We start from the raw sequence: 12,923 nt of genomic DNA on the forward strand, positions 1-12,923 counted from the left end.
AGATCAGAATATTGAACCAAAGAACCCACAGACTTCTCTTCTTTAAAAAGTTCTATATAACCACTACTTCATGAGCCTTAGGGCACAGAAATTCATCTCAAAGGCTCTGAGATGTTCAGAACATCCTTCCATTCTTCTCTGCTTGCGAATAGTCTCAGAGAGAACCTGGCTCTTTATATGTTCAGTTAGATTATACTTTAGAAAATTTGTAGTCACCCAGAATTGTAATTCTGATGGAAAATGGTATCATCCTTTTCAGAAGGACCAAACGTCATGGACTTGACTAGACATGTCTGGTTTAGGGAGCCCTGGACAAATCTACCAGCCACTCCTTGGAAACCCTATGGGGCAGTTCTACTCTGTCCTATAGGGTCGCTATGAGTTGGTATCAACTCAACAGCAACGGGTTTGGCTTTTTAGGGGGCTTGGATGTCTGGGAAGTGTTCACCACTGCCTTTTTTAGATTTGAAAGGGCTTCTCCTTTACCATTTTACCCAGTGAGCACCCCTTCTACCTGGACCAATTGGCTGTCTTCAACATTTGTCTTCCTAAGGTAATGGGTGCTCTGGCTTAAGGAAGATATATGGCTTAGCACAAATGCTGAAGGACCTGTGAACCATAGCGCCCTAACCTGGGAAGCCAGAAAAGAGGGAAGACACTGTGCCTCTTTTCCGCACTGACAGCAATGTTGAGATCTGCCTGGGTCTCTTTCTCTTGACTGGGAACTCCACACCATCTTTGAGTTCTGCCTCTCTCCCTACCCTCTTCCTGCACACATCCTTAGATGAGGGTGATCAGATGCTTAATAAATGTTTGTTGAGAGATTGGATGTTTAAATATGAGAGAGTCCTTTTACAGTCAAGTCAATTAATAACGTATTTCAAACGGTGCTTTGAAAACACCAACATCTGCATTCTTCAGAGTTTTGCAATTACATTAAGTTACATGTATTTTGAGTGTTGGGCCTATTCTATATGGATGGCGCTAAGGAAAGCTTTGCTGGGGAAAAAAAGACTTATAGCATTACCACAATTTATATAGATGAGAGTCTAAATTAATTGATACGCATTTTCATGCCAATTAGTATTACAATATTATGCTAACTAGAGTCTAGAGTGTCACCTAACTGTTCTCCCAAGCTAGGTTAACTCATGTAGAACCTGTTTCTGAATCCATCCAGTGGGGCCAGTTATTGGGTTCATGGTTATTGACGTGGGTAAAGAGTAATGTTATACAGTAAAAATAATGCTAATACTATTATAATAGTGGATCCCTGGTGGAGCAGTGGTTAAGAGCTCGGCTGCTAATCAAAAGGCCGGCATGTTCGAATTCACCAGTCACTCCTTGGAAACCCTATGGGGCAGTTCTATTCTGTCCTTTAGGGTCGCTATGAGTTAGAGTCAACTCAACGAAAATGGGTTTGGTTTTGGGTTTATTATAATAGCACTAATACTAAAGAATAGTAAAGAATAATGTTGATGGTTGGTCCATCATTCACCCCCCTCTGGGTCTGGAAAACTCACTGTTGCTTCCTGCCTTTGGGAATGAGTCACCTGGCTATTTTCCTTTTGAATTTTCTGTTCAAAATCGATCATTCAAACCCTTTATCACAAATTATCTAAACTACAGTTTCCATTTCTTAACTAAGTGTTCAGGCAAGCCTTCCTAATCTTGCATTTCTCTTACTCACCACCGGTTCAACTTAATTCTACAGAGAAAGCTCTCAGAACTTTTTCCAGGCACTTTCAGGAGCTCGGACAAAAGCATTGTCTAAGCATTGCCCTCTAGAATGATCTGGTTTACATTAACATAACCCTATTGATGTGCCAGAGCCCTGGTGGTGTAGTGGTCAAGAGCTCAGCTGCTAACCAAAAGGTCAGCAGTTCCATTCCACCAGCTATTCCTTGGAAATCCTATGGGGCAGTTCTACTCTGTCTATAGGGTCGTCAGGAGCTGGAATCAACCCTATAGCGATGGGTTTTTTAATTGCTGTGCCTGCACAGCTTAACTCTGTGCAGGTTTATGGTGACTCCTGGAAACTTTCCAGCGGCTGGGGAAAACATTTAAAACGCTTGCTTGACTGTCTCATAGCTGCCTGGTTATAGTCTGGGAAGAGAGGTTTCCTGTTAGTCTGTGTATCTCAGAAAGAAATAAATTGCAGACACAGGCAGACAAATCGAGGCTTTAAACCTGCTGAATAGGCACCTTATTACTCCTGACAAGTGCTGCACCTCTTCCTCCAGCTTTCAGAGAGGATCCTCCCCACCTCCCGGGCACAGTACAGTGCTGATGCAACATCTCCCGTGCCATCCAAGGGGCGGGCGTGAGAAGTGAGAAGACAGAGGCTTCAGCCCGGATTCTGACTCATACTACCTGGTTGTCCTTAGATGCACTTAACCTCTCCAAATCCTAATCTTGTTATTGGTTAAATTGTATCCCTCCCCCAAATACATGTTTGAACCCTCACCCATATATATAGGCATGTAATCCTGTTTCGAAATAGGGTTGACTTTGTTATGTTCGTTTGATCATACGTGAGTAGAGTGGTTCTAAATCTAATCACTTCTTAGCTATGAAAAGAGCAGATTAGATACAGAGACACACACACTTGGGGGAAGACAGATGCCACCTGAGAATCACCAACGAACCAAGGAATACCCAGGACTACTGACAAGGAAGGAATCGACAAGGCCAAGACTATCCCAATACAAAGGTATCATTACCATCATTGTCGTTGCTGTTGTTGTTATTACAACAACCAGCTGCTTATTAGTTCAGTTTCACAGACTAGAACTCTAAAATAAAATTAAAGCCAAGGCCTTGGCAGGGGCAGATAACCCAGAAAGCAAGGTAAGCAGGAGCTTACTTGTGCTTACTTACTAATCTGTAGTGAACAATTTCATATGGGTTTCCCACATCATGTTGTAGATCGCCAGGCCTCTGTCTTCGGAGGCTCCTTTGGGTGGAGTTGAACTTCCAACCTTTTGGTTAGCAGTTGAGCATGTTAACTGTTTGCACCAACAGGGACTCTGACGCCTGAGGAGCACACATATAATGCTTCCACTTGCTATTTATCGGCCAAAGTCAAATCTTCGCTAAACTATATGCAGTTCGAGAGCACGAGCTCTAGAACCAGACCATCAGGGTAAGCAGGCCTGGCTTTATGGGCACATGCCCTGTGCAGTAACACAGGGCCTCACACTTTGCGGCTGTTGTCTGCTGTTGCCAGCCTGGTATTCTTCACAATTTTTTAACAAGGGACAGTGTTTTCATTTTGCACTGGGCCTGCAAATTATGTAGCTAGTCCTGATGAATGGAGCTATGCTCCATTGCTTGTAAATGTGAGATACTGAGGAGGTTGCTGAAATTCTCTGCCTCTCAGTTTTCTCATCATTAAGATGAAGCCGATATTAGCAACTAACTCATGCTGTTAACGTGAGGATTAAATGAGATTATGTGCCTGGCACCTAGTCAGCAGCACTCAGCAAACGTCAGCCATAATGATTGCTATTTCCAAAGCCATGGGGTAAACATCCAGTCCAAGTGCTGGGTAAGCCAAACACCAACCTAGGTACTTTTGCAGCTACAACCGTTAATTGAGGCTGCCAGGAATGCAACAGAGACACTGGTTGTCACATGGGACCTGACCAGGTACTCCTGTTGATGTGGGTTCAGCCAGGTGACTCAATCTGAAAATGCCCTAAAGACTAAACTCTAACTGCATTTCACAGCTCTTGGTAAGAACTCAATCATTTGCTGCTCGTTCCCAAGTGATGGTTTGTGGTAGAGCAGCTTCACACAGGAGCGAGAGTCATTCCTCAAGCTTAGAAAACAGCTAGTTGCTGGGATCCCAGCAGCACAATCAACAACCCAAGGCAGGTGAAACCCTCTCATCAGAATCAGTTACTTAGAAAAGAGCAGAGAGCCTTGGACAAAGACCAAGTGGAGTCTGTTCTTCCTTCTGGCGTGGGAAAGTGCTGGAATGTCTCCCCTTTTGCTCTAGATTTACATGTCTATATATCTGAACACAAGGGGGAAAAGAAACAGTTGTCGTTGAGCCGATTCTGACTCATGGGGATCCCACGTGTGTCAGAGTGCAACTGTGTTCCATAGGGTTTTCATTGGTTGATTTTTCAGAAGTAGATGTCCAAGCCTTTCTTCCGAGGCACCTGTCGATTAGCAGCTGAGTGCACTAACCATTTGCACCATCCAGGGCTCCAAACTCAAGAAAAGCTTTTTAAAAAAGAAATGTGCTGATATCCTCAGGTAGAAGGAACCATCGATACTGAGTAGTATCACTGCTTTTTGCAGAACTACCCTGTTGTTCCTAAGCTGTCCCTATACACATTCTAAATAATGGACACATTTTGCTTGTCTGAAAAGTACAAAACCTCACACTGTTCATGAGAGCCTTTCAGAAAAGCAATTTGCTGAGACTTTAAAATATCCATGCCCTTTGACACAGCACCCCTTGGAAATCTCTTCAAAGAAAACAGCCAGAGATGAAGGCCATGCTTCATACACAACAACTTTTTTCATCACGGTGCTACACTATTACAAAACTCAAAACAGCTTAAACTTCCAACAACACGTCATTATGGAGTGTGTAGTGGGTTCACTGTAATCCATCAAAGATTATGTTCTCCAAAGAACTTTAATAATTTGGGCAAACATACACAATATTATGTCACAAATCATATGAACAGAAGCTGTTTTTAGTTGGTGTCAAGTCCGTTCCAACTCATAGTGACCCCATGTGCGCAGGGTAGAACTGCTCCACAGGGTTTTCAAGGCTGTGACCTTTTGGAAGCAGATCACCAAGCCTATTTTCTAAAGTGCCTCTGGGTGGGTTCAAACTGGTAACCTTTCAGCTTAACCCAAGCAAGGGGGCTAATATGTGTGTATTTCACAACTAATGAAAACACAGCTTTCTCAGTTCTAGCTGCTCCATTGCCTGACTCCTCAAAAGCAGAAAACATCTCAGCAAGAATTGAAAAAATTACTAGGCTCCGAGTACTAGGCTTCATCATGGGTGATGAATGAATTTACCATTAAGTGCCTGGAAAAACAATTATTTCCTCACCACATTATTCTTACTAACATTGTATTAAGGTTTTCTTTAACCGTATGACTTTATAAAGAGCCTCCACACTGCAGTCAAAATGTAGCCAGCTAACTTATATTCAACTTACAATACACTATGTGTCAATGAAGAGAGAGTATGAGAGTGAAAATAGTATTTTCTCCATTAACTAGAACAAACGCCTCATCTCAGTGCTAACACTGTTCCAGGATACCACACGTGACTTGTGGTTTGCGTTTTATTTACGTTAGTTTTATTTATTTTTATTTTTGTTTGTATGCTTATTTTGTTGTAGTTTCCTGTTCCGCATCCAACTTCCTTTTGATTTGGGGGAAAGGTCCCCATCCTGTGCATAATCACGCCCCCCACTACAGAGGGAACAGCCTGCCAGGCAGCCAAAACATGGACACATGAGCCTAGAGGCTTATCCAGTAGGATGCTCTGCCTAAGTCTTTAAATCAAGAGCAAGTGGTCCAAAGATGGTGGAGATAGTGGTTGCAATGGCCAGGAGGGTTAGGCTCTGGCCATGGAGATGAGAGAATACTTACTGGCCCTCCATAATCTCTGACCTATAAGTATATACTAGGTAGGACTTTTCTCAGTTGCAGAGCCCTGGTGGCACAGCGGTTAAGAGCTCAGCTGCTAACCAAAAAGGTCAGCAGTTTGAAACTACCAGCCGCTCCTTGGAAACTCTATGGGGCAGTTCTACTCTATCCTAAACGGTCCCTATGGGTCAGAATCGACTCAGTGGCAATAAGTTTGGTTTTTGTTTTTATTTCTCAGCTGCAAGTGATAGAAAACCCAGTGCAGACTGGCTTAAGCAAAAAACGAAATGCAATGAGCTGGTATAGAAGCAGATTGAACTTTTTTTAATATTTCATGAGTTGCTCAATTCAGAGCTCAAAGTTTATGAGAAGGACCCATTTATCACTCTCTTGTTCTGATTCTGCTTTTTTAGTGTTAGCTGAATTCTCATTTGGGGAAGAAAATGACTGGCAGCGCCCTGGGCCTGTCTCTTTCCAAATTTACATCCAGTAAGAAAGAGTCTTTTTTTTTTTTTTTTAAGAAAGAGTTATTCACTGGGTTTAAGAAAGAGTAGAAATCACCTCCCAAAGCTCAAGGAAAAGCCCAGGAATTGAGGTTCTTATTGGCTTAATTCAGGCCATGTGCCCATCTCTAAGTTAATGGCTGTGGCCAGGGGGATACAAGGCACTGGGTCACTTAGTCTAAACAAGGTGATCCTTCCTCTGGGGCCTGGAGGCCAAGATTGGAAAGGGGGGCCATTGGGTTATGGTCATAAGGACAAGTGTGAATGAGTGAATGGACATGCGGCAGCAGAAGCCAAGGACCCTTACTTCAATGACTAAGAGTCATTTGCACACACTCAACAATTCCAGTACAAACACACTAAAAAAAAGGGCAGAAAATATTACATGTTGAATGTTCCTCATTAGGTAAGTGTGGCCACCATTCCCCTCACACAATGTCATGTGGGCCAATGTACACAGTTGTCCTATAAACCAAGTCACATCCATACCATTAGTGCATATGCCAACGTAGCTATAGTTTTTTTCAGTGCATCATACAGGCATCACAGTTAGTCATTCCATAAAACAAGAAAATTAGCATTTTCCTTTTCCTATTTTCTTTAATACAACCTATTTTTACACAAATAATGTGCACATTCTACAACTGTTTGTCAACCACGCCCTCCTCTCCCTTCCCCCCGCCCCAACCCCTCGCAAAGTATTTTCGTAAGTGCACTATGCCAATTTTTTTACATGTCTCACTGATCCAATATTGGATCCTAGAGTGTATTTTCCAAAGTGTTGCCCCTTGAAATGGCCCATACTTTCTCAATTTTAATGATTTTATTATAAATCCTCCTAAAATGCATGACAAACTTCCCCATCATAATAAACAGGTCGTTGAACAAAAAGTAGCCTGATATTGGTCTTCCCTGATGCCCTCTGGTGCTGTTGAGGGTCATAACACTTTTTGCCCTTACATCAAATTGTGTCAGATCACCTGGCTTCTTTTGTTGGGTGCTGGAAGACTGTGTGTGCTAATGTGATCTAACCTGATCTGGAGTACTGAAAAAGACTTCTAGATCTCAGACCAACCAGTGTGATGCGTATCTCTAATACCTGTAATAGCTAATATTAATATTTTGCAGATTCACAAGTGCGTACCTAGTATGTTACATAATTAGGTTACGGGGCTTTCTAAATAGGAATGACAATTATCTTTCATACCAAATTTTCTTTTTGTACATAAACTTTATGATTTCATGAATGTAGAAATAACACAAGTCCTGAAAACTTGGCCTAAAAACAAAAACCTGGGCTTTTGTTTCATAACAAGCCTTAGAACCTGGAATTGGTGCCAAAAGGAAGTTGAATATAAGAACTGTGCATCCCCCAAGGAATGCATACTCTCCAAAGCCCACTTAAGATAGAGGTCATGAAGGATAAGGGCCAGGGAAGAATCTCCCAGAAGGCATAGCTGGACCTTGAAGAGCAATAGACAAGGGAGTTCCTCCCAGACAGTATAAACAGGGTTTAATGAAAGAATCTCCCTAACTGCACGGGCAGAGGAACCTCTCAAAGCCTGTCCATCACTTTTATGGACCTCTGCATGCCATGTACCTCCTATTCTTCCATCTTCTGAATGAGAATTTTTATGGTAGTGCTAGTTCACTATGGTTTGGGGGCAAAAACCCTCAAACTCATTTTCAACTAATCTGGGAAAAGGATATAATCTGTAAGGACCACCGAAAGAAGCTAAGATTGAGCACAAGCCATATGGGAGTAAATAAAGAAGCACACGGAACAATGAGAAGGCCCACCAGTGATAGATCTCAGAAAGTGCCAGCAGAAAATTCAATTACAAAGGTGAGAGCTCACTTTGAACTCCAAAAGAGACATCCTTGTTTGCACTAAATGTGGAATATAGATAGGGTGAAGATGGTTAACAGCAGAAGCCCCCCTGAATTTGGTCTGGTTCAGAAAAACAGAGAGGCAGGACTATATGAAGAATAACACAGATGGGTCATACTTGCAGAAAACATTCAGTCTCTTTGGCCACAGAGATGAAGAGAGTCTCAGGATGTGCAGCCAGGAAGGTTACCCTGGCCTCTCCCTGTTCTCATCTCCCCTGACCTAAAGAAACATTCAGCAGATAGAAAAACTGATCCAGGAACAGCCAATTCATCCAAGGTGAAGAACTGAAGAGGAAGCTGGCCTGATATAAAGATAAAGCTGCCATAAGAAAAATGTGAAAAAAGTAGCAGAATTTACCAATAGGTGAAAAGCACTCACCAGGAAAAATGTTACCTAAACCAGATAAAAAAGAATCTTTACAGAGAAACCACAAAGCAGAAATGCAAGAAATTAGGGAAGAAATGGGAAACAATAAGTGGAAAGTAAATATGAACTAATGAAAATAATGCCTAAAAAAAATGGCAGGAGGGGAGATCCCCAAATGATCACAAAACTGGAAACAAAATCAGAAGGAACACAGGGGAGAATAAGCGCTGTGAAAAAAACATAAAAAGGAATAGAGGATAAAATTAACAAAATGAGAAATAAACGTTAAGAATTGAAAAGGAGTATAGAAAATACAATAGACATAGAAGTCAGATGAAGAAGTTACAACATATGTATAGCTGAAATCCCCAAAGAATGAAACCAAAACCACACAGCAGGGAAAATGTTTAAAGATAACATTCAAGAAAATATTCCTGAAATGAAAGGTACAAAACTTAGTAGTGTTGGTCACCTGATCTTTGACAAGGGCCCAAAGTCCATTGAACAGGGAAAAGACAATCTTTTTAACAAATGGTGCTGGCAAAATTGGATGTTCATCTGCAAAAAAATGAAACAGGACCCATACCTCACACCATACACAAAAACTAATTCAAAATGAATCAAAGGCCTAAATATAAATCCAAAAATTATAAAGATAATAGAAGAAAAAATAGGATCAACGCTAGAGGCCTTAATATACAGCATTAACAAGATACAAACCACAACTAACAACACACAAACTCCAGAAGAAGAGCTAGATAACTGGGATCTTCTAAAAATTAAACACTTAGGCTCATAAAAAGATTTCACCAGAAGAGTAAAAAGAGAACCTACAGAGTGGGAAAAAATTTCTGGCTATTACAGATCTGACAAAGGTCTAACCTCTGAAATACATAGGAGAATCCAATACCTCTACAACAAAAAGACAAACAATCCAATTAAAAAATGGGTAAAAGAAATGAACAGACACTCCACCAAAGAAGACATTCAAGCAGCTAAGGAAATGCTCGAGATCATTAGCCATTAGAGAAATGCAAATCAAAACCACATTTCTTGATATTCCATCTCACTCTGACATTACTGGCACCAATCAAAGAAAAAAAAAAAGAAAATAACAAATGTTGGAGAGGCTATGAGGAGACTGGAACTCTTACGCACTGCCGGTACGACCATTTTGGAAAACAATATGGCACTTCCTCAGAAAGCTAGAAATAGAAATACCATATGATCCAGCAATTCCACTCCTAGGGATACGTCCTAGAGAAATAAGAGCTGTCACATGAATAGACATATGCACATCCATGTTCACTGCAGCATTGTTCACAATAGCAAAAAATGGAAACAAACTAGATGCCCATCAACAGATAAATGAATAAATAAACTATGGTACATACAGACAATGGAGTACTGTGCAACGATAAAGAACAACAATGAATCTCCGAAGCATCTCATGACATGGATGACTCTGGAGGGCATTATGCTGAGTGAAATAAGTCAATCACAAAAGGACAAATATTGTATGAGACCACTACTATAAAAATTCATGAAAAGGTTTACACACAAAAGGAAATGATCTCTGATGGTTACAAGGAAGGGGAAGGGTGGGGTTGGAAAAACACTAAATAGACAATAGATAAGTGGTAACTTTGGTGAAGAGTAAGACAGTATACAATACTGGCAAAGCCAGCACAACTTGTCCAAGACAAGGTTATGGAAGCTTTATAGACACATCCAAACTCCCTGAGGGACCGAATTACTGGGCTGAGGGCTGTAGTCTCAGGGAACATCTAGCTCAATTGGCATAACATAGTTTATAAAGAAAATGTTCTACATTCTACTTTGGTGAGTAGAGTCTGGGGTCTTAAAAGTTGTGAGTGGCCATCTAAGATACTTCAGTGGTTTCACACCATTGGAAGCAAGGGAGAATAGAGAAAACCAAAGACACGAGGGAAAGATTGGTCCAACTACCACAGCCTCCACCAGACTGAGTCCAGCACACTAGATAGCGCCCAGCTACCACCACTGACTGCTCTGACAGGGATCACAACAGAGGGTCCCACAACATACAATACAGGGGAGGTCAGCACAACTGGCCTACACCAAAAGCAGTTTCCTGAATACATCAAATGCTTCAAAGGCCAGAGTAACAGGTACAGGGGTCTGGGGACCATAGTTTCAGAGGACATCTGGGTCAATTGGCATAACAAAATATATTAAGACAACGTTCTGCATCCCACTTTAATGAGTGGCGTCTGGGGTCTTAAATGCAAGCAAGTGGTCATCTAAGATCCATAACTGGTCTCAACCCACCTGGAGCAAAGGAGAATGAAGAATACCAAAGACACAAGGTAAATATAAGCCCAAGAGACAGAAAGGGCCACATGAACCAGAGACTACATCAGCCTGAGACCAAAAGAACTAGATGGTGCCTGGCTACCACCAATGACTGCTCTGGTATGGAACACAACAGAGAATGCCTGCTGGAGCAGGAGAATAGTGGGATTCAGACCTCAAACTCTCATAAAAAGATCAGGCTTAATGGTCTGACTGAGACTGGAAGGACACCAGAGGTCATGGTCCCCGGACCCTCTGTTAGCCCAAGACAGGAACCATTCCCAAAGCCAACTCTTCAAACAGGGACTGGACTGGACCATAAGGCAGAAAATGATATTGGTGAGGAGTGAGCTTCTTGGCTCAAGTAGACACATGAGACTATGTGGGCAGCTCCTGTCTGGAGTCAAGAGATGAGAAGGCAGAGGGGGACAGGAGCTGGTTGAATGGACACAGGGAATACAGGGTGGAGAGGAGGAGTGTGCTGTCACATTAAGGGGAGAGCAGATAGGGTTCCATAAAAAAAATTTTTTTTTTTTTTTTAGCAAGGTGTATATAAGTTTTTGTATGAGAAACTGACTTGATTTGTAAACTTTCACTTAAAGCACTGTTAAAAAAAAAACAAAGAAACAATAGAGGGTACTGGACAGAGCTGGAGATAAATGTAGAACAAAATTCTAACTCACAAAAAAAGACCAGATTTACTGGCCTGACAGAGACTGAAGAAACCCTGAAAGTATGGCCCCAGACACTGCTTTAGCCCAGTAATGAAGTCACTTTTGAGATTCACCCTTCGGCCAAAGATTAGACAAGCCTATTAAAAAAAAACAAGACAAAGGGTACACCAGCCCAGAGGCAAGGACTAGAAGGAAGGAGGGGACAGGAAAGCTAGTAACAGGGAACCCAAAGTCGAGAAGGGAGAGTGCTGACATGTCGTGGAGTTGGTAACCACTGCCACAAAACAATATGCGGACTAACTGTTTAACGAGAAGTTGGTTGTTCTGTAAACCTTCATCTACAGTACAATAATAAATAAATGAAACTTAGTAGTGTTATCAGAGACGAAAGCTAAAGAAATAAACCTTTTAGCTGGCCAAGCAAAAAGATCAAGTCACTTATAAAAGGGAAAAAAATCAGGCTGGGGTTTGCTTTCTCCACAGAACACAGTGGAGCAACACCTAAATCAAAAAAATCAAACTCCCCATCAAGTCGATTCCAACTCATGGCAACCCCATGTGTTACAGAGCAGAACTGTTCTATAGGGTTTTCTTGGCTGTAATCTTTACAGAAGCAGGTCTCCAGGCCTTTCTTCCATGGTCCCACCGGGTGGGTTCAAATCCCCAGCCTTTAGGTGAGTAGTTGAGCACAAACTGTGCCACCCAGGGACTCTGGAGCAACACCTAAAAGATGCTTAATAAAGAAAATGTCAATCAAAGATTGCCTTCCAGGTAAATTGTCCTTTAAGTAGAAAGGCTACAATTTTGAACACTCAAGAAGTAAGGGAATTTTCCTCCTACAAACCATTCTTAAGGTAACTACTTGAAGATGTCTTTCAGCCTCAAGAGGTGTTGAGGGAAACCACTGTAAAAGGACTAGAGAATAAACACCAAGCACATTTAACTGTAAAACTAAGATTAAAGCAAATCCTAGTATTAAAGTAAAAGGGCAGAACGTAAATCATATCCCCTGATGTTATAAAATGATAAGACTTAAAAAAAATCAGTAGGGAAAGAGGGGAAGAAGTGGAGATGCTGACTAAGTTCACCGGCTGTATTATATGAAATAGATGAAAGCCAAGAGTTATCATTTAAAACTGGCAAATCATATAATAGGAGGATGAGTCTGCTTAATTATTTAAAAGTAAACAATAAAGAGCTGGCGTCAACTCAAATGGCGTGGTGGAGAAGAAGGAGAGGCAGAAGAGATGGCGTTACTCATAACAAGGAACAAATAGACACTGCTTAAAGAACAGAGCACTACTATTAGATACAATTAGAATTTTATTCTGAAAAAAACCCTAAAACAAAAAGCCAAGCCATCCCAAGTTTCAGAAGGGACACAGAGACACACACACAACAGAAGACAAAACGGAGTGCCGGAGAGAAGCAGTCACAGTTCACTACATGATCAGTTGTGAAAAAACATTTTCTTAGTCAAAATAACGTCGATGTTCTGTTTTGAGTCAATCAAACCATATTGGG

The 12,923-nt window shown here is 41.4% G+C and overlaps 1 protein-coding gene across 1 annotated transcript in view; it reads right to left on the bottom strand.

Annotated features, from left to right (window-relative positions):
- The window catches only part of KCNK10 (potassium two pore domain channel subfamily K member 10), a 160,433-nt gene that overhangs the window by 51,831 nt on the left and 95,679 nt on the right, over nucleotides 1–12,923 (bottom strand). The gene's annotated exons all lie outside the window — the stretch shown is intronic.

This window comes from Elephas maximus, chromosome 10 (genome assembly GCF_024166365.1).
Source record: "Elephas maximus indicus isolate mEleMax1 chromosome 10, mEleMax1 primary haplotype, whole genome shotgun sequence".
NCBI classification, from domain to species: domain Eukaryota; kingdom Metazoa; phylum Chordata; class Mammalia; order Proboscidea; family Elephantidae; genus Elephas; species Elephas maximus.